The sequence below is a fragment of the Triticum dicoccoides genome, chromosome 7B (assembly GCF_002162155.2).
Source record: "Triticum dicoccoides isolate Atlit2015 ecotype Zavitan chromosome 7B, WEW_v2.0, whole genome shotgun sequence".
Classification (NCBI taxonomy): Eukaryota; Viridiplantae; Streptophyta; class Magnoliopsida; order Poales; family Poaceae; genus Triticum; species Triticum dicoccoides.
In genome coordinates, this window is record NC_041393.1 from 530,318,362 (window position 1) to 530,342,185 (window position 23,824).

The following is a 23,824-nucleotide window of genomic DNA, read 5'->3' on the forward strand; positions in this document are numbered from 1 at the left end:
CCAGCCCCCTCGCGCTACCCTCCCGAGGGAGAGCAGCATGGTGAGGATGGTCATTGAGCCTTGAGGCTCCCTGAGGTTAATGCGGCCGCGAGGCCACCCCCAGTTGTTTATCGCCAGCGCGGAGCAATGCGCTTCCGCTCTTGCACGGGCATAGCCGCTCCTCAGCAGTGTCGATGCCCAGCACGGAGCATGGTGCTTCCACTGGTTCGTGGGAGGGGGCTCCCTCTGAGGAGATCCCCCGGGGCGTGTACATCCCCACCCTGACATGTGGCTTGCACACCAGGGCTGGAGGAGGTGTATATGGGCACCCGTGAGCCAGCATGGGACTCATGAGGCCCTACCTCAAGGCAGGTTGCGCCTGATCTTGATTGTGGATGCTTGTGTTAATCCCGCGAGATGGTTAGGCAACCTGCACCGAATGAGTTTCCTGAGGTTATTGCATGAGAAGGCCAGACACCAACGACCATAGGAGGTGACGTGAATGGGACCGGCCCACCAGACAGAGCTTAGCCGTTGGATTTATCAATGCTGCAGGGACGGACCCGAGCACAGGCGCCGTGTCCAGTCTTCTCATGCCAAGATCCTGAAGAAAAACAACCGGCGTGCGGTTCCCATGGCCACGGGGGCACCAGGTCGCGTGCGCTTACTCATCCGCCTGCGATTAGCTCATGCGAGAACAAGGCGCCAAGGGCCATGGGCGGTGACGTACACGGGGACTGGCCCGTGAGCTAGAGCTCAGCCTCTTGGATTTAGGGACGCTGCTGGGACAGACCCGAGCATAGACGCCGTGCCAATCATTAATCATGAGTCGGTCGCAGGAGGGCTTGCAAGGGCGCAAGACGTTCTTAGCGGCGAAGCGCCGATCAGGCAGTTAATAATTTGAAAGTAGCTTGCGGAGGATTGTAAACTACCTCTGATAGATGCAGAAGGGATACATGTCGTAGGGATGGACCCACACGGCCTGGGGATGATGTAGCCCAAGGGGCGCCCCGAGACTGGACTAACTAGCGAGATGTCACCTTGTACCGTCGTTGAAGGGGTGTTGAAGTAGCTAGAAAACGCACGCTGCTGGAGTCGTTCCTCACGAGCCTCTGTGGTGCCGAGCCTCGGGAGGCTCAGAGGGCCCGGGAGGCTCCTGGAGGTGCTCCTCCATCTCCGCCAGGACCGCCTGGTGCACGGCCTTGCAAGACATTAGGGCATCCCTCATGCAGCGCTGGAACACGACAGCCGCGCCCAGCAGGCCGAAGGGCATGCAGACGTAGCTGTGAGGTGGACCCTCGCACCAGCCAACATGAGACGGCTAGATGAGCTGCCGAGACACGTCCCTGTTGAGCCCGGGCATGTCGATGCAGATGTGGAACTCCTTACCCTCAGCAGGGCAGTGAGCTGCGCCTTGTGGTAGGCGACGATCGCCTTGCAGAATCCTTGCTTCTTGAATCTCCTCGATTGCCTTGTTGATGAACTCCTGAACGCCTAGTGCCTCATGCCTGCTGCCTTCTCCTGGGAAGCGTGTTCTGAAGAGCGCCTCCACATGGTGCCTGGGCGCCTCCCTCGTGACCCTGGCTAGGCCTGAGGCCCTCCCGAGGAGAATCCTCGAGCCCAGCCTGAGAGGGGCACCGGGCGCGCCTTCCTATGCAATGGGTGAAGGTGCCGCGTCCGGGGACGCGAGGCTTAGCGCAGCGTCGTCGAGCGATGCTTCCTCACGAGACCCCTGTCGCAGCTGCAGCTTCTTCGTCTTGGGGGCGGCCTCTGGAGGGAGGGTGCCACCCTTGTCTTCAGGGTTCTCGACCGCTGCAGCCAGGAAGGCACGCTCGAGGGAGCACGCTGCATCCTTCTCTTGGCACGTCATGCCACCACTTCCTGGCATCTTGAGGATGTTGTAGCTGTGGTGCATAACTGCCATGAACTTGGCCAGTGCTGGGTACCCTAGGATGGCATTGTAGGGTAGGTGGATATCAGCGACATCAAAGTCGATGAGCTCATTGTGGTAGTTGTTGCGCTCACCAAAGGTGACAGGGAGGCGGACCTGCCCTATCGGGTGTGTAGAGCCGTCGGTCACTCCTGAAAATGGCTTGGTTGGGTGAAGCTGGTAGTATGGCACTTGGAGCCTGTCGAACGTCTGAACAGACAAAACATTGAGCCTTGCTCCACCATCAATGAGAGTCTTGGTGACAACCACGTTGCTGATGGCGGGGGAGCAAAGCATGGGGAGCGTGCCAGCGGTGGCCGCGCACTTGAGCTGTGTCGAATTACGGGTTCCGCAAACCCTTGAGAGGTTCGAACTCTGGGGTCCGTGCGGAGATCTCAACCTACCCAGCCCGCCTACTCGCGGTCCTCCTAAGCCTAGCGCGTCAAGCTCAAAGAGACAAAGAGACACATTAGTTTATCCTGGTTTGGACCACCTTGCGGTGTAATACCCTACTCCAGCATTTTGGTGGATTGCCTCAGAGGGCTGAGGATGAACTAGTATAGTGGATGAATAGGCCTTAGGGGGTGAGGTGTTCTTGAGCTCAAGGGAGCCGGTGTGGTGTGAGCTAGTTTGACTTGTCTTGTGTTCTATGGTGGTGGCTAGTCCTATTTATAGTGGCCTTGGTCCTCTTCCCAAATGTTGGTGGGAAGGGATCCCACAATGGCCGGATTTGAAAGGGGACAAGTAGTACAGCTTATCCTGACAAAAGTAGTCTTTGCCTGCGAAAAGCCTCTGGTCATGATGCTGCCGTGGGCTCGTCGATGACCTCCGTCCTGCCGTCCTGGCGGTCTTGGTCTTGTTGCACCAGAATGGAAACCTTTGGCTAATTCCTCGGGACTCTGCGCCTGTGGCTTGCCTCCTTTCCACCGAAGTGGAAACCTGCGCTCTGCGCCTGGCTGGCGCCCACCTGGCCTTGGTCGTTATGGCTCACGTCAGCTGAGCGTCGTGAGGTGAACCTTGCATAGAACTATCCGCCCCTCGGGAGCCAGCTTGGTGAGGCCGATCCCCTCGGGGGTCTTGACATCGTCCGCCTCGCGAGGCTTGGCCCCTCGCGAGGGTCTTAAGTTGTTGATGCTGAAGCTGGGTCGTACCAGGCCGTCGATGGAGCCAAATGGTGGGCCGCAGGTAGGCATGGCTAGGTACCCCCATATGAAGGACGCGGACAGTAGCCCCCGGGCAAAAGGCGTGCTCGAACTTGGCTTCCAAGCGAAGCCAAAGGGAAAGTGCGGAGCGCCGCAGGCCCCAACCGCCTGCGGCCTTGATGACGCGTGGAGATTGATGGGACGTGGACGGCTCTACTTCCCCACGCTGCCTCGGCAACCACTCGACTTGACGGGACGATGCGGCATGCAGGTGGTCATGATGGCGCGAGGTCGTGGATGCCGACGGTTGGCCTCCCTTGTCTATAAATGCGAGGGAGGGGCGGAGCCCCTCGCCCATCTCTCCTTCGTCTTGCTCTTTACTGTTTCTTCCCTTCTCCATCTTGCTCCCATGGCGTCACCGAGGAGGTTTTCGGCGGCCGAGAAGGGGAAGGCTTCCAAGGAGGGGCCAGCCTCTCCTCCTCCTAAGAGGGGCCGCGGCCGTCCCTGCAAGCACCCCGCAGCTCCTGCGACGGCTTCTAGGGGGCACGGGCATGCACCCCCAGAGGCGGCGTTGCTCTTGGTGCCCGTGATGGCACCTCTTCTTGCGGCGGGGCCACCGGCTTCAGAGGAGCCCCCATGACGAAGGAAGGCGCACCATAATCGTGCGCCCGCCTCGGCCGCGCTTCTCCTTGCTGGACGTGCTCCCTGAATTCGTGGTGTGGTCGGATAGCCTGGCCAGCACCCCGCTCGGACTTCCGTGCATCTTCTCCGGCGAGCTTCCTTCTTCGGGGCTTGATGGCGTCTAGCTGCAGGCTGACGCGCGCTGCAATAGAGCTTCATGGTCAGGGTTGAGGTCGCTGCCTCCGGTAGCATGGTCCTGACCCGCGGCTGGAAGACGTTTGCCCGCGCACGAGGCCTGGGTGGAAGGTTCACTCTTCACTTCAAGTACGATGGCCTAGCGACCCTCTACGTGACGGTGTTCAGGGAGGACGGCCGCCGCGTGGGGTGCTACCCGGAGGATGGCAGTGACGACAAAGGTGGCGATGGCGAGCTTGGTCCTGGCGGCGCGTGCTCCTCCTCCCGCGATGGCAGCTCTTCCTCGGATGAGAGCTCGAGGAGTGGTGGCTACGACCGACCTCCGTGTCATCGTTCTCGTGTCGGGGATGCCTGTGGTTCGTCCTGCCGCGGTGCCCCAGTGAAGCTGGAGAGGAGCCTAGCATGAGGCTGGAGCCGGCGAACTTGGACTCAAGACCGGCACCGTGAGGCGCTGCTTGAGGATGCGACACTGGTGCCGGGTTAGTACTCCTTCAGGCCTTCCTTGTTTAGCATCTCCTTTCTCCTGTAATTCGAAAAAAAGAAGGTGGTGTACCCCACTGGGTGTGTAATGAACTATGGCAGTTATGCCCTTTATGCTATGTTTGCTATCTTAATGTTGTGTCGTAATGTTTGTGCTCTGGTTAGGCGAGGGTAGGATAACTTCGTTTGGTATGTGCATAGTATTTTTCCGCCTCGTGAGGACTTGGCCTCAGGTACACGATGGGGCCCCCTTCTCGGGGAGCCATGGGGTCTCAAGATCTGTTGTGGAGCCGCTGCAGGTTGCTCTCAAAGGAAAAGAAAAGACTATCGAGCGGCTCACTCCCTCTTATGTGAGCCCCCTACCACGGATTAGCTTGGACTTGACGCACTGCGTCGCGCTGCCCGGGAGACACGGACATGAGGGGTGCTAGTGCCCGTGAGCTTGATCGAGGGCTCCTTGCGAGGATGAGGCCGAAACACCAGGGTTCGACATGGTGTGTGCGCGCAAGGGCATGCCTGAGGCGCACACACCTGCCTAGACCCACGCACGAGGTGCGCGAGAGGAAGTGATGTGCGACTGCCACCTCCTTCACGCCCTCAGGAAGAAAACAGCTCAGGAAGAAAACAGCTCGAGGGACCAGAGTTCAAAAATACCAACTCCATTGAAAGGTTACTAAAAAATTGCACGCAACTTCGGAAAGCAAATGAACAGCCGCATCCGGCACCTAAACTAGTCTTCTCACCAGTGCGGAGCTAAGTGCTGCCACTAAGACGTGGGAGGGAGCCCCCATGAGGCCCTAGGGTGACTCTCAGGAGACTCCAGGGCATGTACAGCCCCACTCATTATTATGTGAGAGTGTCATGAGCGGAGACCTTCATAGGCCGGAGCCTTGATTCAAAGGCTCGAGCCTTTCTTCAGGGGTATAACTTCTGGCGGTGCTGGATGTTCCAGGTGTTCTAGATGGGGACCACGTCCTCTGTCTCCAGGCGCGCGGCGCCAGGCCTGGAGACACGGGCAATCCTAAACGGGCCCTCCCACATGAGAGAGCTTGTGCAGCCCCTCTCTGGAGAGCACCCGCCTCAGGACAAGGTCTCCCACCTCCAATGTCCTAGGGCGGACGTTGCAGCAGTGGTACCACCGCAGCGCCTGCTGATACCTTGCCACCCGGATCGAGGCTTGTCGGCAGTGTTCCTCCCCCAGCACGAGATCCATCCCCCCGTGGCATCCTGGCATGCCTCGTCGAACGCCAGGACCCGTGTGGAGTGATGCTTGACCTTGTGTGGGAGAACCACTTCTGCTCTGTAGATGAGGAAGGATGGTGAGGGAGTCCTGGATTAGGGGGTGTCCGGATGGCCGGAGTAAGACCTTTGGCCGGACTCCCGGACTATGAAAATACAAGATTGAAGACTCCGTCCCGTGTTCGGATGGGACTTTCCTTGGCATGGAAGGCAAGCTTGGCGATACGATATGAAGATCTCCTCCCATTGTAACCGACTCTGTGTAATCCTAGCCCTCTCTGGTGTCTATATAAACCAGAGAGTTTTAGTCCGTAGGACGAACAACAATCATACCATAGGCTAGCTTCTAGGGTTTAGCCACTCCGATCTCGTGGTAGATCTACTCTTGTACTACCCATATCATTAATAGTAATCAAGCAGGAGTAGGGTTTTACCTCCATCGAGAGGGCCCGAACCTAGGTAAAAACATCGTGTCCCTTGTCTCCTGTTACCATCCGCCTATACGCACAGTTCGGGACCCCCTACCCGAGATCCTCCTGTTTTGACACCGACATTGGTGCTTTCATTGAGAGTTCCTCTGTGTCGTCGCCTTTAGGCCCGATGGCTTCTTCGCTCATCAATCGCGATGTGGTCCGAGATGAGACTTTTCTCCCCGGACAGATCTTCGTATTCGGCAGCTTCGCATTGCGGGCCAACTCGTTCGACCATCTAGAATAGATCGAAAGCTACGCCCCTGGCCATCAGGTCAGGTTTGGAAGCTTAAACTACACGGCCGACATCCGCGGGGACTTGATCTTCGACGGATTCGAGCCACGACCAGGCGCGCCGCACTGTCACGATGGGCATGATTTAGCTCTGTCATCGGACAACACCCAGAGCGTCACTCAGGTGTCCGCTACGACCATTAGCTCAGAGCCCACTGCGCCAGTCGGGGACGAACGGTTGGACGCCGCCCCGGAAACTGCGACCTCTAGGGCGATAGAGCCGGATACCAGCCTAGTCCCTCGCAAGGCCCGTGACTCCATGGTGCCGGACTCCGATCCGGACTCCGTAAATCCCGCACTTCTTCCTATTAAGCCCGATTGGGCTCCGGTCATGGAGTTCACCGCCGCGGACTTCTTTCAGCACTCGCCTTTCGGCAATGTCCTGAATTCATTAAAGTCTCTCTCTTTGTCAGGAGAGCCCTGGCCGAACTACGGCCAACACGGTTGGGATGCGGACGACGAAGAAATTCGAAGCCCACCCACCACCCACTTCATAGCCACTATCGACAATCTAACCGACATGCTCGATTTCGACTCCGAAGATATCGACGGTATGGACGCCGATAAAGGAGACGATCAAGAACCAGCACCTATAGGGCGCCGGAAAGCCACCTCAACATACGATGTATGCATGGTGGACACATACAACAGAAACTACAACGAGGACCAAAAGGATGTGGCCAGGGATCGCTCCCCCGAAAAACAATCAAAGCGGCGGCGTAAGCGTAAGGCCAAGCCCCACCTCGACAAAGACCAAGCCATAGAGCAGGGTGAATGAACGGATGATGAACATGCTGTTGAGCATCCGTCCGAACAGGGCGGACAATCCGAACAACTAATCACCGGGAAAGATAATAGCCTGGACGACCTCACGCCAAACAAATTGCTGGAACATCAAAACCTCCACCAAAGGCTTGTCGCCACTGCACGTAGCCTGAGAAAGCAGAAGTGGAGGCTCAAGACAGCGGAAGATGCACTCAGGATCAGATGGGGCAAAGTACTCAATACCGCACACAAGTACGGCAATAGGCGCCACACAAAGAGCTATCCGAAGCGGAAACTACTACCAGAATTTGAAGAAGAGGCCATAAAGCCCCCACAGTCAAAAAATAAGGAAGCCACAAGGTCGGATAGACGACCCTACGACCAATCTCACGCATCAAAGGATGCCGCACTCAATACGGCGCGCGATCCGTCCAAGAATTCGCATCAGAAAACTGGCCCAACCAGATCCATGTATAGGCCAAGAAAGCAAGCTCCAGTGAGTGATGCAATGCAAAAAATACCCGAACACTGTGGCACGCCTAAATACAGGGGCGTCGCACACCCCCTACGTTTTACCGATGAGGTGCTGGACCATGAATTCCCAGCCGGATTCAAGCCAGTGAACATAGAAGCATACGACGGAACAACAGACCCTGGAGTCTGGATCGAGGACTACATCCTCCACATACACATGGCCAGAGGAGATGACCTCCACGCCATAAAGTACTTACCCCTTAAGCTCAAAAGGCCAGCCCGGCATTGGCTTAAAAGCCTTTCGAAAACACCATAGGAAGTTGGGAAGTGCTTGAGGCTGCTTTCCGGGCAAATTTTCAAGGAACCTATGTCCGACCCCCGGATGCAGATGATCTGAGTCATATAACTCAGCAGCCCGGAGAGTCAGCCCGGATACTCTGGAACAGATTCCATATAAAAAAGAATCAGATAGTCGACTGTCCGGACGCAGAGGCCCTAGCAGCTTTCAAGCATAGCGTCCGAGACGAATGGCTCGCCAGACACATCGGCCAAGAAAAGCCGCGAACAATGGCAACGTTAACAAGCCTCATGACCCGCTTTTGCGCAGGAAAGGATTGCTGGTTGGCGAGAAGCAGCACCAGCGACCCGAATACGTCCAAACCTAGAGATGGGAGCGGGAAGCCGCGCCGTAACAAAGAACCGTGCCGGATAAAGGACAACAGCCCGATGAGCACGACAGTAAACGCCAGATTCAAAAGCTCTCGGCAAAATCAGAAAAAGCCGCCCCCCAAAGACGATAGGGATGAGCTATCCAACCTCAACAAAATTTTGGACAAAATATGTCAAATCCACAGCACTCCAGGGAGACCTGCAAACCATACCCACAGAGATTGTTGGGTCTTTAAGCAGTCCGTCAAGCTCAACGCCGAACACAAGGGGCTCAACACACCAAGCGAAGATGACGATGCAGCCCACAAGCAGAACACCGGAGAACAAAAGAAGTTCCCACAAGAAGTCAAGACAGTAAATCTACTTCATGTGACAAAAGGGAAGAGCAGAACGGCACCCACGAAGACACGCTCCGTACAGCCAGCCCCGGAGGAGCAACCCCACTGGTTTTTACAACCAATCACCTTCGATCATCAGGATTACTCCAGAGGAGACCAGAACGCAGGCTGGACTGCCTTGGTCGTAAATCCAATTATTAACAGACTCCAATTTAAAAACGCCCTTATGGATGGCGGCAGCGACTTGAACCTGCTATATCAGGACACAGTCCGCAAACTCGGGGTAAACCCAGTTATAATCCACCTCGGCAACACTTCCTTTCAAGGAGTAACGCCAGGACCGGATACACCAAGTATGGGTTCCCTTACGTTAGAAGTCACGTTCGGATCACCCGACAACTTCCGAAGCGAAAAGCTAACATTCCACATCGCCCCATTCGTAAGTCGCTATCAAGCGCTACTGGGACGTGAAGCTTTCTACCGCTTCAACGCAATACCGCATTACGCATCCCTTACACTCAAAATGCCCGGCCCAAAGGGCATCATTTCATTACAGGGGAACATAAATTGACCCCCAAAGTACGGGCAAGGGTGCGGCTGCCTAGATAGCCACCCACAAATCCAGCCCTACTATCCCGGACACGGCTAGACGAGTCCGGCGTCAACATGCTTAATAGACGCATACCCCCGTGCAAGGGGCTCCGTGTGCTCACGCCCGGAGACAATACGGCCCACCTCCTGCTCCAACTATATTTTATTTATTTCAATATAGATTTCTCACACACTTATTTTTTTACTAAGTTCCTCTCTTTCGCAGATGAACATCGTGCTACGCCCGTCCAGCATACGGCACAATGGAGACACAGGCATAGACGTGCAGCAGGGACCCGTTTCAAGGATTCTTTTCAGATTAAGACCCTGCGTAAACCTTTTTTACTGTCTCTTGTTGATAACATCCCCCGGTTTTCTCTATAGCCGAGGAGGAGGCTAGGGTCTTGGCATGTGGCCACGCCAGAATTTTTGCACATACCTGGACACTAGGGGCTTTTTTACCTAGGGCTCTATTTCGACCTGTCTTCATAAAGACCAAATATTTTAGGGAGTGTTCGGCGTCACGAGTTTGGCCCTATATGCATCAGCTCCGAATCATGTCTTTGGTAAAATGTTGGGTTTGCCCGGCTCCTGTGTTTTGCTGCCTTACATTCCATTATATCGGCTAACGCAGCACCAGGAGAACTACTGCGATTGTGCCCCGGTTCGGCCGGGTGAGCACCTCAGTAGAGAAAGCCGAAAACTGACTGTCATGATATAGCGAGAGACTGGTCAACCACTCGATGACTTTCAAAATCTTTAGGATTCCCCCACATTAACGAAGGGCCGCTTCCCGGTCAGGCGCACTCGCGCCCCGAATTCGGGCGAGCGCGGTGCCCCTAAGGGCTATTCAGTAGCCCCACTGTCAAACTCCTATGGCTAAGTGAAAGTGATAAAGCATTATAGTCCGGTTGCCTAGTTCGCCGCGCCACCACCTCCTTTGGAGGACCAAGACGTTGGATTAAGTGTGAAAAGGCGCCTTTTTGTGAACACCCCCGCATTCTATGCGTGGGGGTTGAAGCCAATGACTGCCATCTTTCAGGTTATATACAAATATATACATTAAACGGCCACACAGGAGGCATCATGATTCTTGCAAGCACAAGTATAAAAAAGCTTTTTTCATAAAAACACAATTCGTTTTACAAATAGTATAAGCTATTCGAACACAACATCCTTCGAGCACTGTGACTCTATTATACGAGCGCCAGGAAGAACTTCCTCAAAATAGTGCTTGGCAGGTACTCGACTTTCGTCCGAATCCTGGGACGCAACAATACTGGCCTTCATATCTGCGCAATATGTTTTGACACGGGCAAGAGCCATCTGTGCGCCCTCTAGGCACGCTGACCTCTTCATTGCATCAGCATGCGGCACCGAACCAAGGAACTGCTGCACCAAGCCAAAATAACTCTTTGGCTCCGGCTTCTCCGGCCACAGACGACTCGCAACATACTTCATGGCGAGTCCGGATAATCTGTTCAGCTCCGCCCAGGCGGCTAAACGGTCGGATACTGACAGTGGGCGTTCTAGATTGTGGTACTGCGACCAAAAAAGCTCTTCCAATTCATGGTCACCTCGGCTGCGGAAGTGTTCGGTCGCGTCCGCCGCACTTGCGGCCAAATCCAGATAAGCTTTTTCCGAACTCCACTGCCGGTCTAATGGAGCATACTTGGGGTCTCTGAACTTCATCCGCAGCATATAAGGCTTTCCAGCCGTGATATCTCCGGCCTGACGTAGCTCCTCCTTCATCGCTCTCATGGCAAAGCGAGTATCCTTGGCTTCGGCAGTGATATTTTCAAGATCCTTCTGAGCCGCCCTATCTTCTAGTTCAAGAAATCTACAGCGGTCGGTAGCATCCTTCAATTTTATGTCCATCTCGGCTATTTCCTTCTTGCTCTGGCAGTGAGCAGCCTGTTCAGCTCTTAGCTCTTCAGCCGCTTTAACGGCAGCCGCATCACTCTTCCTTGCTTGCTCCTTGCCTCGGGCAAGTTCCGCCCGAAGGTTCTCCACGGCAGCAGCACCATCTACATAAAACATATATAAGGCCCAAGCATCAAGCTCCTATTACTGGGTGTCTTTTGAACATACCTTGAGCCTCATCTAGCCGCTTATGTACAAGCGCGATGTCGGCATCTGCTACATCAAGTTGTCGCTTTAGTTCGGCAGATTCATCAGTCCGGCTAGCCACCGAACGCCTCGCCACCTTCATGGAATAGGCGACACATTATACCTGGGGTTATGATCCTCTGTGCACCGTCACTCGTGACGACACACAGAGTCTCAGGGGCTACTATTCATACAGGGCACATTTAATATGCGGCTCTAGCAAAAGGTACACCTTTTTACATACTCAAAGCCTGTTAGTAAACTCCTGGCAGCCTCGTACAATCCGCTTTCCGCGGATGAAATCCTTCCAATCACCGTATCCATCAACATACGGTGTTCTTTTGAGATGGACGCCCTACCAAGCAGATCCTTCAGCCCCTCCGCCGACGCGCAAGAGGGTGCCGGACTAGTCTGACGACCTTTTCCAGGGTCCGGACTTGAAAAAACCGTCCGGGACGATACCTCGGGGTCGCCAACCTCGTGAGACGGTGGAACAAGGGGAGGCGTTTTGCTCTCTATCATCTCTGGACGAAGATCCCCTGAAGATGAGCTCTGCTGAGAAGGGTTGAGATCCGAACTGCAAGATAATGTTTCGGTTATTTTCCTCAGGAATAAAACATGAATGTGATTCATTATGGAACCCCTCCCTTCACTTACGCCTCGGGGGTGAGCGGTTCCCCTTTAGGGGGCGATTCGGGTGGGGCGTTCTTTGGTGCCGAACCCTCTGATGAAGATTTCTTTCCCCGTTTTGAGGTTATCACCTCCGGGTCTTTAGAGGCAGTCCTTTTCTTTCCCTGGTCGGGAGAATTTTTGATTCTTCCCTTCCTAACGGCCTCCTTCGTGGAGGCGGTAGCTCCTTGGTTCCCCCCTTCACCTTCCGCCAACGGCACGGCCTCCAACATCCTGGTTAGCATGGGATTCGGCACGGTCTCGGGCAGGGGGGCTGGACACCTGATAAGCTTTGCCTTCGCTATCCACTCATGTTCAAAGGGCAACTCTGCTAAAGGGTAGATTTGATAAAAATATGGATGGTGTATTCAAATACGGGGCTACTTACTTTAGCATCCGGGCGGTTGCAGCTCAGACCTGCGTCCTCGGACAAATCCGGACACCTTGCTTGTGATCCGAAGAACAATTTGTACATCTCCATGGGTGTCATTCCCATGAAATGTTGTAGGACTCGTGGTCCCTCCGGATTGAACTCCCACAGGCGGAGAGGTCGACATTTGCAGGGCAGTGTGCGGCGAATCACCATGACTTGCGCCACTACGGTCAGATTGATATCTCTTTCTAGAAGATCTCGAATACGGCCGTGCAGCAAGGGCACGTCTTTGGGAGGCCCCCAGATAAGTCCTTCATTAACCCATGACGCCAGCCGTGGTGGGGGACCCGAGCGAAAAGTAGGTGGTGCCACCCATGTGGTGCCCCTAGGGGCTGTGATGTGAAACCAGTCCCGTTGCCATAAGCCGAGCTCCTCTTGAAAAGAGCCTTCGGGCCATGGAGCATTGTCCATCTTGCTTATTATAGCCCCTCCGCACTCAGCGTGCTGCCCCTCGATCATTTTTGGTTCCACTTTGAAAGTTTTTAGCCACAATCCGAAGTGAGGGGTGATATGGAGGAAGGCCTCGCACATGACAATGAATGATGAGATCTGGAGGATGGACTCCGGAGCTAGGTCGTGGAACTCCAGCCCGTAGTAAAACATAAGCCCCCTCACAAAGGGATCGATCGGGAAGCCTAGTCCCCGAAGGAAGTGAGATGCGAACACCATGCTTTCACCGGGCTAGGGAGCGGGAACAGCTTTCCCTTGAGTAGGCAGTCTATGCGAAATTTCGCCGGTTAGATACCTGGCATCTCTTAGCTTTCGCACATCTTCTTCCATAACGGAGGAAGGCATCCACCGTCCTTGACGGTCGGAGCCGGACATCTTCGAAGGTCCAAAGCGCCTAAAACTAGAGCTTTGGGTGTTGGAACTCGAAGCGAGGGGCGGATTTGATTGGTTTAAGAACAAGGGAGCCGGGCCTTGGTTCCTTTATAAAGGAGGTGAATACCAAGAGCCCTCCCCATAACCGTTTGAGACTCGCTTTCAATTAGGGAGTCATACCTAAGTCACGGTTGGGTTACCCACGCCCGTATTGATGAGAATCCCGGAATAAGGGGACATGATCTCTGCTTTGACAAGACGTGCCAAGGAAACCGCCTCGCTAAACGCGCCGAGGTGGAACGGTAAAATGAATAAAAGCCTAGCCGTGGCATGATTTCACGCCGCGGAATACGTCAGCAGATTCGATTGATGCAAATATTATTCTCTCTACGGTGGAACGTGGAACTTATTTTGCAGAGCTGGACACTACCCTGGTGTTCAACATCTTCTACGGAATATTCGGAGGAGGAACCCGCCTTGCAATGCCGAAGACAACTTGCGCATCGGACTCATCGTCATTGAAGGCTGGTTCAGGGGCTACTGCGGGAGTCCTGGATTAGGGGGTGTCCGGATGGCCGGACTAAGACCTTTGGCCGGACTCCTTGACTATGAAGATACGAGATTGAAGACTCCGTCCCGTGTTCGGATGGGACTTTCCTTGGCGTGGAAGGCAAGCTTGGCGATACGATATGAAGATCACCTCCCATTGTAACCGACTCTGTGTAACCCTAGCCCTCTCCGGTGTCTATATAAACCGGAGAGTTTTAGTCCGTAGGACGAACAATAATCATACCATAGGCTAGCTTCTAGGGTTTAGCCACTCCGATCTCGTGGTATGTCTACTCTTGTACTACCCATATCATCAATATTAATCAAGCAGGAGTAGGGTTTTACCTCCATCGAGAGGGCCCGAACCTGGGTAAAAACATCGTGTCCCTTGTCTCCTGTTACCATCCGCCTAGACGCACAGTTCGGGACCCCCTACCCGAGATCCGCCAGTTTTGACACCGACAAATGGCGTGTCTCTCGTTGGCTTGGTCGTGGTGGTGCAGATGGACCATAGCATGGACTGCAGCTCGTCGAGCCAGACCTTGCCGTAGGCCTCGAGCTTCTTCTTGAAGGTCCTGGTCTTGAGCCCCCTCAGAACTTCTGCATTGGCCCGCTCGACTTGGCAGTTGCTCCGTGGGTGTGCCACTGAGGCATAGCGTATCTGCGTTCCAAGGTTAGCACAATATGTTTTGAAAAGGTTGCTGGTGAACTGCGAGCCGTTGTTGGTGATGATGTGGTTGGGGACCCCAAATTGGCTCACGATACCCTTGATGAACTTGACAGCCGATTAGCTGGGATAGTGTGCACGACTTCTACCTCCGCCCACTTGGTGAACTTGTCGATGGCGATGTAGAGGTACCGGTAGCCCCCCAGCGCTCGAGGGAATAGCCCCAAGATGTCCATCCCCCAGACCGTGAACGGCCATGCGAGCGGGATTGTCTGGAGGCCCTGCACGGGCTGGTGGATTTGCTTGGCGTGAAACTGGCATGCTTCATAGGAGCGCACCAGCTCTACGGCATCGTTGAGCGCGGTGGGCCAGTAGAAGCCGCTGCGGAACGCCTTGCCCACTAGAGTGCATAACGAGGAACGATGCCCGTAGTCCCCATGACGTATGTCCGCTAGTAGCTCGAGCCCCTGTTCCCTGGAGATGCACCGCAACGAAATGTCATTGGGCCTCTTGCGATATAACTCACCATCCTGGATACAGTACGTGGTAGCTTGACGGGCCATGCTCTCGGCTTCTTCCTCCTTCTCTGGCAAGGTCCCTTGAAGAAAGTATGCCTTGTACTCTTCAGTCCAGCACCCCTCCTGAGGCTCAAGCGCAAGCAGCAGGCGGGCCCCCGAGGGGTGGCCACAGGCTGGGGCGCCCGTCTCGGGTGCCTGTGGCAAGTCCTCCTAAGGCGGTGCTAGAGTCGCGGTGTGGGGAGTCGCAGACGGCTTGAAGAGCCACTCCTCAAACACCCGCGGCTCCCGAGGAAGCCTGCGGGAGGCCCTCTTGGCGATGTCCTCCGCATTCCTTGTTCGTTCCGTGCGGCACGTGCTGCAGCTCCACGGCCATGAACCGCGTCTCCATCTTGCGCACCTCTTCTAGGTACGCCTCCATCTGCTTGTATTTAGGCGTGTACTCCTTGTTGGAGAAGTTGACGAGGAGCTGATAGTCGCCCTTGATGGTGAGGCGCTTCACTCCCAGCGTGGCCGTGGCCCTGAGTCTGGTGAGCAAGCCTTCAAATTTTGCAATGTTTTTGGAGACCTTCTCGCCCTGCTGGAAGCAGAGCTGCACTACGTAGCAGAGCTTGTCCTTGGTGGGTGAGATGAGGATGGCCCCCGCTCCTACGCATTGTCGCGCAAACGCCCCATCAAAGTACACCATCCATCCATCCGGTTCTTCGTCTCCTGGCAGGAGGGAGCGGTCCTCGCCTACTCCATGGTTGGGAGCGTCCGTCCACTCGTCCATGAAGTCCGCGAGGGCCGCACCCTTGATGAGCCTGGTGGTGCTGAACTCGAGATTGAATGCCTGAAGCTCGGTGTTCCATTCAACAACTCGCCCCGCGGCATTCAGGATCCGGAGCACCCTCTCCAGAGGGTACGCCGAAACGACCTTGATGGGGTGGCCTTGAAAGTAGTGGTGTAGTTTCTGGGAGGCGACCAGGAGCGCGAGAAGGAGTTTTTGAGGCATGGGGTAGCGCACCCGGGCCTCCCTCAGTACCGTGCTGACATAGTAGACGGGGTGCTCGACGAAGAGGGAGCCATCAGCGGAGTCTTGGTCTTTGTGAGGGCGTGGGTCCTCCACGGCTTCATGAGGTCCGCCCACGGGAGCCTCGGTGGCCACGGGGTCGATCGTGGTCTCGGGAGGAATGTCGACCACCGGGTCGGTCGAGGCCCTAGACGCATCGTCCTGAGGGTGGTGTATCTTGCTCAATGGTTGTGCATCCTACTGAGGTTTCTTGGACGGGTGTTGCTTCCTTAGTGCCACCAGGGCGGCGCTGGCTGAGTGAGGGGTGGCTTCCAGATAGAGCACCAAGGGATCGAGAGGGTGCGGTGCCACCATCACAGGCGGGCTGGTCAAATATCTCTTGAGGTCTTGAAAGGCTGTGCCCGCCTCTGAGGTCCACTCGAATGGTTCCTTCCTCTTCATCAGCTTGAAGAACGGGAGGGCGCACTCCCCCAGCTTGGATATGAAATGCCCAAGTGAGGTTACGCAGCCCGCCAGCTTCTGCATCTCCTTCAGGGTCTGTGGGAGGCTCATGTCCTCTATCGCCTTGACCTTCTATGGGTTGGCCTCGATCCCTGTGTGTGACACCGAGAAACCCAACAGCTTGCCAGAGGGAACCCCGAACACACACTTCTCGGTATTAAGCCGAAGATCCACCTTGCACAGGCTGGCAAATGTCTCCTCCAGATCTTCTATCAGGGTCCTGGCCTCCCGAGACTTTACCACTATATCATCAACATAGGCCTCTGCGTTCCTCCCGAGCTGCAAACCCAGGGCGATATGCATCAGTCGCTGGAAGGTTTCCCCAGCATTACACAGTCCGAAGGGCATGCAGGTGTAACACTACACCCCACAGGGGGTCAGGAACGCCATTTTCTCCACATCCTGCACGGCCATCTTGATCTGGTGGTAGCCTGAGAAGGCATCCAAGAAGCACAACAGGTCACACTTGGCAGTGGAGTCCACAATTTAGTCAATGCGAGGGAGTGGGAAGGGATCTTGCGGGCATGCCTTGTTGAGGTTGGTGAGTCGACACACATGCGCTCCTTCCCTCCTTTCTTGGGGACGATGACGGGGTTCACCAGCCACTCCGGGTATCGTACCTCTCTGATGACCCCTGCGGCTTGGAACTTGTGGGTCTCCTGGATGATGAAGGCCTGTTTCTCGGTAGACTGGTGACGAGCCTTCTACTTCACTGGTCGCACGTAAGGGCACACCCTCAGGTGGTGCTCGATTATCCCTTGGGACCCCAGCCAGGTGTTTGGGTTCGCAAGCGAATACATCCTTGTTGTCTTGCAAAAAGTGTTGGGGAACGTAGTAATTTCAAAAAAAATCCTACGCACACGCAAGATCATGGTGATGCATAGCAACGAGAAGGGATAGTGTTGTCCATGTACCCTCATAGACCGAAAGCGGAAGCGTTAGCACAACGCGGTTGATGTAGTCGTGCGTCTTCACGATCCGACCGATCCAAGTACCGGACATACGGCACCTCCGAGTTCAGCACACGTTCAGCTCGATGATGTCCCTCGAACTCCGATCCAGCCGAGATTTGAGGGAGAGTTTCGTCAGCACGACGGCGTGACGACGGTGTTGATGATGCTACCTACGCAGGGCTTCGCCTAAGCATCGCTATGATATTACCAAGGTGGAATATGGTGGAGGGGGGCACCGCACATGGCTAAGAGATCAAGAGATCGATTCGCTACAAAAAAATACACTTCCATGATGATATGTGTTTGTCACAGTAGGTCGCATTTTTTGTCATGCATGTACATCCATGACGATTTTATGACAGAATCAAGATAGTCATACCTGTGCTGTCGTAGAAGTGTTCCATGACATTACCAAAATTATCATCACGGAAGTGTCCACTTCCATGACGATAAATCGCGCGTCACAGAAGTGCTTTCGTCAAGAGTGACCGGCACGTGGCATCCACCGTAACGGAACACCGTTAAGCTATCGGGTCGGGTTTTGGATCCGATAACCCGTTAACAGCCCCAACCAATGGGGATTTTCCATGTGTAAAATCATCATTGGCTGGAGCACTACTAGAAAAACCCCTACTAATGGCGCACCTAATATGGCCATTAATGGCGCATCTGTGGTGCGCCATTAACAGCACGCCATTAGTAATTTTTACTAGTGGCGCACCACCTGGTGCGCCATTAGTATCTGGTATACTAATGGCGCACCTCGGGTGCGCCATTAGTATAGGCTAGGTGCGCCATTAGTATGCCTCCCAGGGGCCATGTATACCCAGGTGCTTTGGCATACTAATGGCGCACCACCTCCGGATGCGCCATTAGTAACCGCGGCATACTAATGGCGCACTGCCCAGTGATGCGCCATTAGTATGCACTGTCATACTAATGGCGCACTGTCATGTGATGCGCCATTAGTACGAATATTAGGTTTTTTTTTATTTTTTTATTTTCTGTTTTTTGCACAGGTTACAAAATGTATAATTTGACAAAATATAGACAGCACACATCAACAACAGATTCATCAAATACAATAGAAGATTAGTCTTTGAATACAATTCATCATATTAGTCTCCGAATACAATTCATCATATTAGTCTCCGAATTGAAAAGACCGAACAAAGATAGAACATTATATTACAAGTCTCGAGACCACGAGTAGCAAGTCTGTCTTCACATTACAAGTCGATATCGATCATCTAAACTACCATCACATAGAAGAGAGCTGCGGTCATCACGATGAGCATCATCACGATGAAACTCGTCTTCATCCGGTTCCTCCAACGCTCCCTCCCCTCTCCCGCTAGATAGCGGGCGTATCTAGATTCGGCCTCGGCCCTAGTGGTGTACCCTTTGTAACTGTTACCGCTGAATCGGTGAACCTGTCTCCGGCACTCCTCCCAGTCATCGTAGACTCCGGGAACCTTACCCTTGTACACGACATACGTCGGCATCGCTATGCACTAGCCAAACGAAACGTTAGTACCAATTCACAGACAATACATAAGCAATATATAAGTATGCAACAGAACGATCGGAAGAGAAAAGCAAGACATTAATAGCATCGATTACATCTAAGTTGAACGACTCTCGAAACCAAAGAGACATACTACAAGTTCATTAAAGTTTAATTACAACATGAGCCAATCGATGTTTCAGAACTAGACAACTCGACTCAAGGGACCGGAGCGTGGATGAAGCCACCGTCTATCGTGTGAGTCATGAAAGAACGGGCATTGTCATCCTGCATTTGTAGCATTGTGTCGATGTCACTATTGGACGGTTGATTTCTGAGGTAGAACTGCCCCGAGGTACGAAGGACATTTTGATGGATGATTTCCGCAAACTCCGACTGGATGCGAAAGAATTCTTGTTGGAGGTCCGCGTCCTGGATTGCCGACACGCTCGCGGCCCAATCTTTGAGTTTACTCGGTAGCAGAAGTTGATGATGGTCCCGTACGATCGCCCGCATGTGATGGATGGCGTAGTAGGCACCCTTCTGACCGCCAGGCGGCTGCTTGACGCAGCAGAACATCGTATTGTGGGAGAACACGTGCTTGCCGTACTTACGAATAGGCCTGGTGAAGGTGCCTCCAGATTGGGCGTAGCCGGGGAGAACATCATCAAGAACCTTCTTGACATTTGTGTAGTCTACGTTCGACTGACGGTCCGGGTCGAAATACGTGGCCATGGAATATTTGGGGCTTAGGAGGATGAGCGTGCAACGTGTGTCACTGCAGAAAACACGGAATGTTAAAAGAAAAACGATCGAAATGTAAGAATTCATATGTTACGGGCCAGTTGAGGGGAGGACTTACTCGGGAAAGTAAGGCACGAGGAAGTTATCCTTATCTTGGTTTGCCAGAATGACGCCTTCGAGGTAAGAACTCGCGACTTGCCGGTCCCCAACACTGCCCAAGATCTTGGCACGCATGTAGAAGGGGTCGACTATCACGATGTCCGGGGTCTTGTCGCGAATGATCCGCATCTCCATACTCAGCGAAAATAGCCGAACAAAGGTGTAGTGCAGCGGATGAAGGTTCAACATAGCGTGGATGTCATCAAAACGCAGGACGATCGTACGCCCGATGGAGTTATCCACAAAGCCCTTGCCCTCTGGCACCTTGGCCGCGAAAACCGGGTATGCCACATCCTTCTCTCTGAGACGACGCTTCTCCAAAGCAAGAACACTGTCATGCAGACTCCGCATAGCACCGGTTGCAGCATTGAGCATATTTGTCGGTAGCATCACCCTACCCGCCACATGCACCCTCCTCGAGATATCCTGCGGTGAAGGTGGCTCGTCCTGAGCACGGATCGTACTCGGTGCCGGCTGGCTCGCACCCTTCTTAGTCTTTCTTTTGCGTGCCTTCTTCTTCTCCTGTAATGGGACCGAGTTCTGCTCACAGACCGCCTTCTTGAGTGTGTTGGGGCTGATAATATTTCGCACCTCGCCTATCTGAGGCTCGGTGAAGTCGGCAGCTGGAGGCGTCTCCTGAGAGCTGAACGCCAGACGGCGCCTATTGCAACTTGGCTTCTCTGCGGTACGAGCTAGATCGCACACGTCTTTTGTTGGGTTTGGTTCTTGAGAAGGAGGCCCCATGAAGTCGCCATCGTACCCATGCTCGGCAAAGTACTGATCGACATTGCCAAATGTATCATCGTCGTCGTCATCGTCGTTCTGATCCTGTGCCATATGCACGTTTGGATCTAGTGGCATAGGGATGTCCGGCACCGTTACGGCGGTCTTGCCATGGGGCCGACTTGGCGCCGGCACGACTGGCGGTGTTGTCTTTGGGGTGGTGTCCCCCGCCCCCAAACGAATCTGGCTCTTCGGCCAAAGTAGGGGCCAGCTCAGGCAGGCGCTGAGGGTCATCACGTCTTCATCGTCGGCCCCGACGGGTCGAATTGGAGGTAACAAGTCGTCGCAGCCTGGCAGCACCCGAACCAATTGAACCCTAAACAAGTTGGGTGGCATCTGGGTACCGTGGAACAAGGGGTTGCCCGGTTGAATGATTTTTCCATTGGCGACATCGACCAACTCGTTGTTCACAAAGTGGAGGAGAGTGCAGGGAACATCGGCGGCGCCCTGCAAAAACATGTAGGGCGTCAGGGATGGCCAGTCAAAGGCAAGGAGATGAAGTCCTCGGCCGAGAGAGGCTTAATTAGTTACCGTGATGATGGCGTCGAGCTCGGCTAATGTCGAGGCACCGCCAACGGCGGGTGTGCAGTTGACGGAGGGGCCGCTTGCTGAAGAGGTGCCGGCCGGCGTACACCCGGGTGCATTAAGCTCCCGTGCCGGCGTCGGAGACACCAATGCCGCCTCCGCCGGAGGCACCAATGGCCCCGCCATCGCATTATGCGAGTTGCTGGCCGTGAAGCTAGGAATCGGGGGCGGCCCCTGTTGGCCGCCCGCAATCCACGCACTCAACCCCGAGATCAAGGTAGGCACAAGGGCGGTGATCGTCGCTCCGAGTCATTGTTCCACTTGCTCTTGGACAATCTCCGGAATCCGCGCCACCTGTGCCTTGAGTTCATGAACCTCTCGCGCCTGGCTTTCCGAGCTGGTCTTTTTCTCCTTCCGCACACCAGCGGTATAGTATGACCCCCATTTTGTCGACAAGCCTTTGCCGGCCACACGACCAGCTGACGTCGGCTTACTGAGCTTATCCTTGTTCTTCATTACATTCAACCCCCTATTTAGAGTGGTGTCCCAAGGGTTGCTCTTAGTCGACTCCGGGCTACTGCTTTCAGTCGCCTGCGGAAGGAATGTGAACCATTTAGAAATTTGGCTTCATTAATTAGAATGCAACCATATGGAGCTAATTACGCGGGGGTGTATTCCTTACCAGAACAAGCTCAAGCGCCCTGTTCTTCGGATCCGTGGTAAGCTCCTTTGTTATCGGGTCCTCCTTGTACCGGGCCCTGACATAGTTCCTAGTCTGCTTGTTACCGCTGTATTTCTCGAAGCGGGGCGGTAGGCCTTGCTCGGCACGGTCCGCGTCCTCCTTGTCCCATATAGGCTCCGCCACTCTGTAACCGCCGGGACCGAGTGTGTGTTCCCCTATGTTCAGCTCCCGCATTTGTTTCCCCCACTCACTTGATTGGGAGCTTGCGGTGCTCGAGCAATTGATCTTGAAGTCGTTGTAGTCATCTTCGGTGATCGAAGGATTTTTCTCCTTGATCTTCTGATAACTCTCACCTTTCTCGATCATTCTCTTCACATTGCTTTTCCAAGTAGACAGGGCCTTGCTCATCTTCGTGAGGGCAGCATTATTCACTTTATTCCCTTTGAGGCTTGTGTTTTCAAATTCAGCGGGGAACTTGTATCGTTCATGCAGCTTCGTGAAGAGGAGGTTGCGCAAATTCCCTCGGTCAGGATGCCTCAGGTTCTCGGTGTTGATCGAGACGGTGCTCCGGACAATGCATCCGAGCTGAAGCGAGTACCCCTTGACTATTCGTTCGGGCGCCGTTGGATTCCCGTTGGAGTCCACTTCAGTAACTTCCTCCTTGAGGGTGCGGAGCACGATCGGGCGCCGGTCCTTCCGTTGCCTCTTCGCTTGGCTGCCATCTGTGCGTGCGCCGCCATCATCAGTGGTGGCATCCTCGGCGGCACCATCAGTGGTGGCATCAGTGTGGTCATCCTCGGCGGCACCATCTGTGGTCTCAGGATCGGTGGGGAAGGCGGCGGCCTCATAAAAGTGAGGTTGTTCCTCCAGCTCCTGGGACAACTCCCAGAATGCCTTGCCGCCCGAACCCCCGGCCTCATCGTTGTGGGCCATGTTTCTCTCTAAATAGAAACAAAGTTTGGTCAAAAAGTTGGTTATTGTCAAGGAACAAGATCTCTAAGTTGACCAAATAACCTAATTCTCAGGGTAACCTAGTTCTTGAGGGGTGTGTCTAGAAAGTTGGTTGCTGCAAAGATACAACGTTGTGAGTTTGGTCAAATTGCCTATGATGTTTGTGATATTGCCTTGGATCTTGAAGGCACTGTTGCATGATGCAGTGGTACAGCCAGCATGGGACCTCATCTTTGCAGGCTAATTTTCTAGATTGTAACACTGGGATTTGTGCACAAGCTAAGCTAGCTAAGACAGTAGCTTCCTTGCAACCCACAAAAGACAAAGGAAAAGGGGTGAAAAGGGGGAGATGGTTAGCTTTGATGAGCAGGCAACATCTTCCTAACCCCCTTCTTCTTGTCTCCTCTCACTATCTCTCTCACACACATGGCAAGCAAGGGTGTCTGAGTGTGTGAAAAAAATACTAAACTAATCCAACCACTAAAGCAAATTAATTTTTATTTTGGTTGAGAATCGGGCACCTTCTAGGTCAAGAAAATTGGGCATGACCTTTGCTAATTTTCTTGACCTTGGAGTGCCCCATTTCTCAACCGAAACGGAAATTAATCAACGTTTCAGGAGAAAGGGGTCATTTTAGAAGATCACAAGTAGCAGCAGCATCACTTGACAAAATCACAACTAGCAGCAGCAACTCGCAGATAGCAGCAGCAGCATCACTTGACAAGTAGTACAGCAGCAGCAGCAGCAGCATGCATGCACTTGGTGCACAGAGTCCCATTTTCAATTTAGTTTCAGTAAAAATGCCAGTAGCAAATACAGAGCAAAAATCCACTAGAAGTACACTGTAAACCCACTAACATTTACAGTGTAAATTCCACTAACAATTACAGAATGACAAAACAATATATTTATACTACAACATATATAAAGAAATCTCCGAGTATGGAGATCTTGTAATCAGAAGTAAACACAAGAAAGCTTCAATCCAGATAAAGGCAGTGGAGGCAAAGGCACTAAATCAAAATAGACACCTTAATTGTTTGTGTCCTACATATG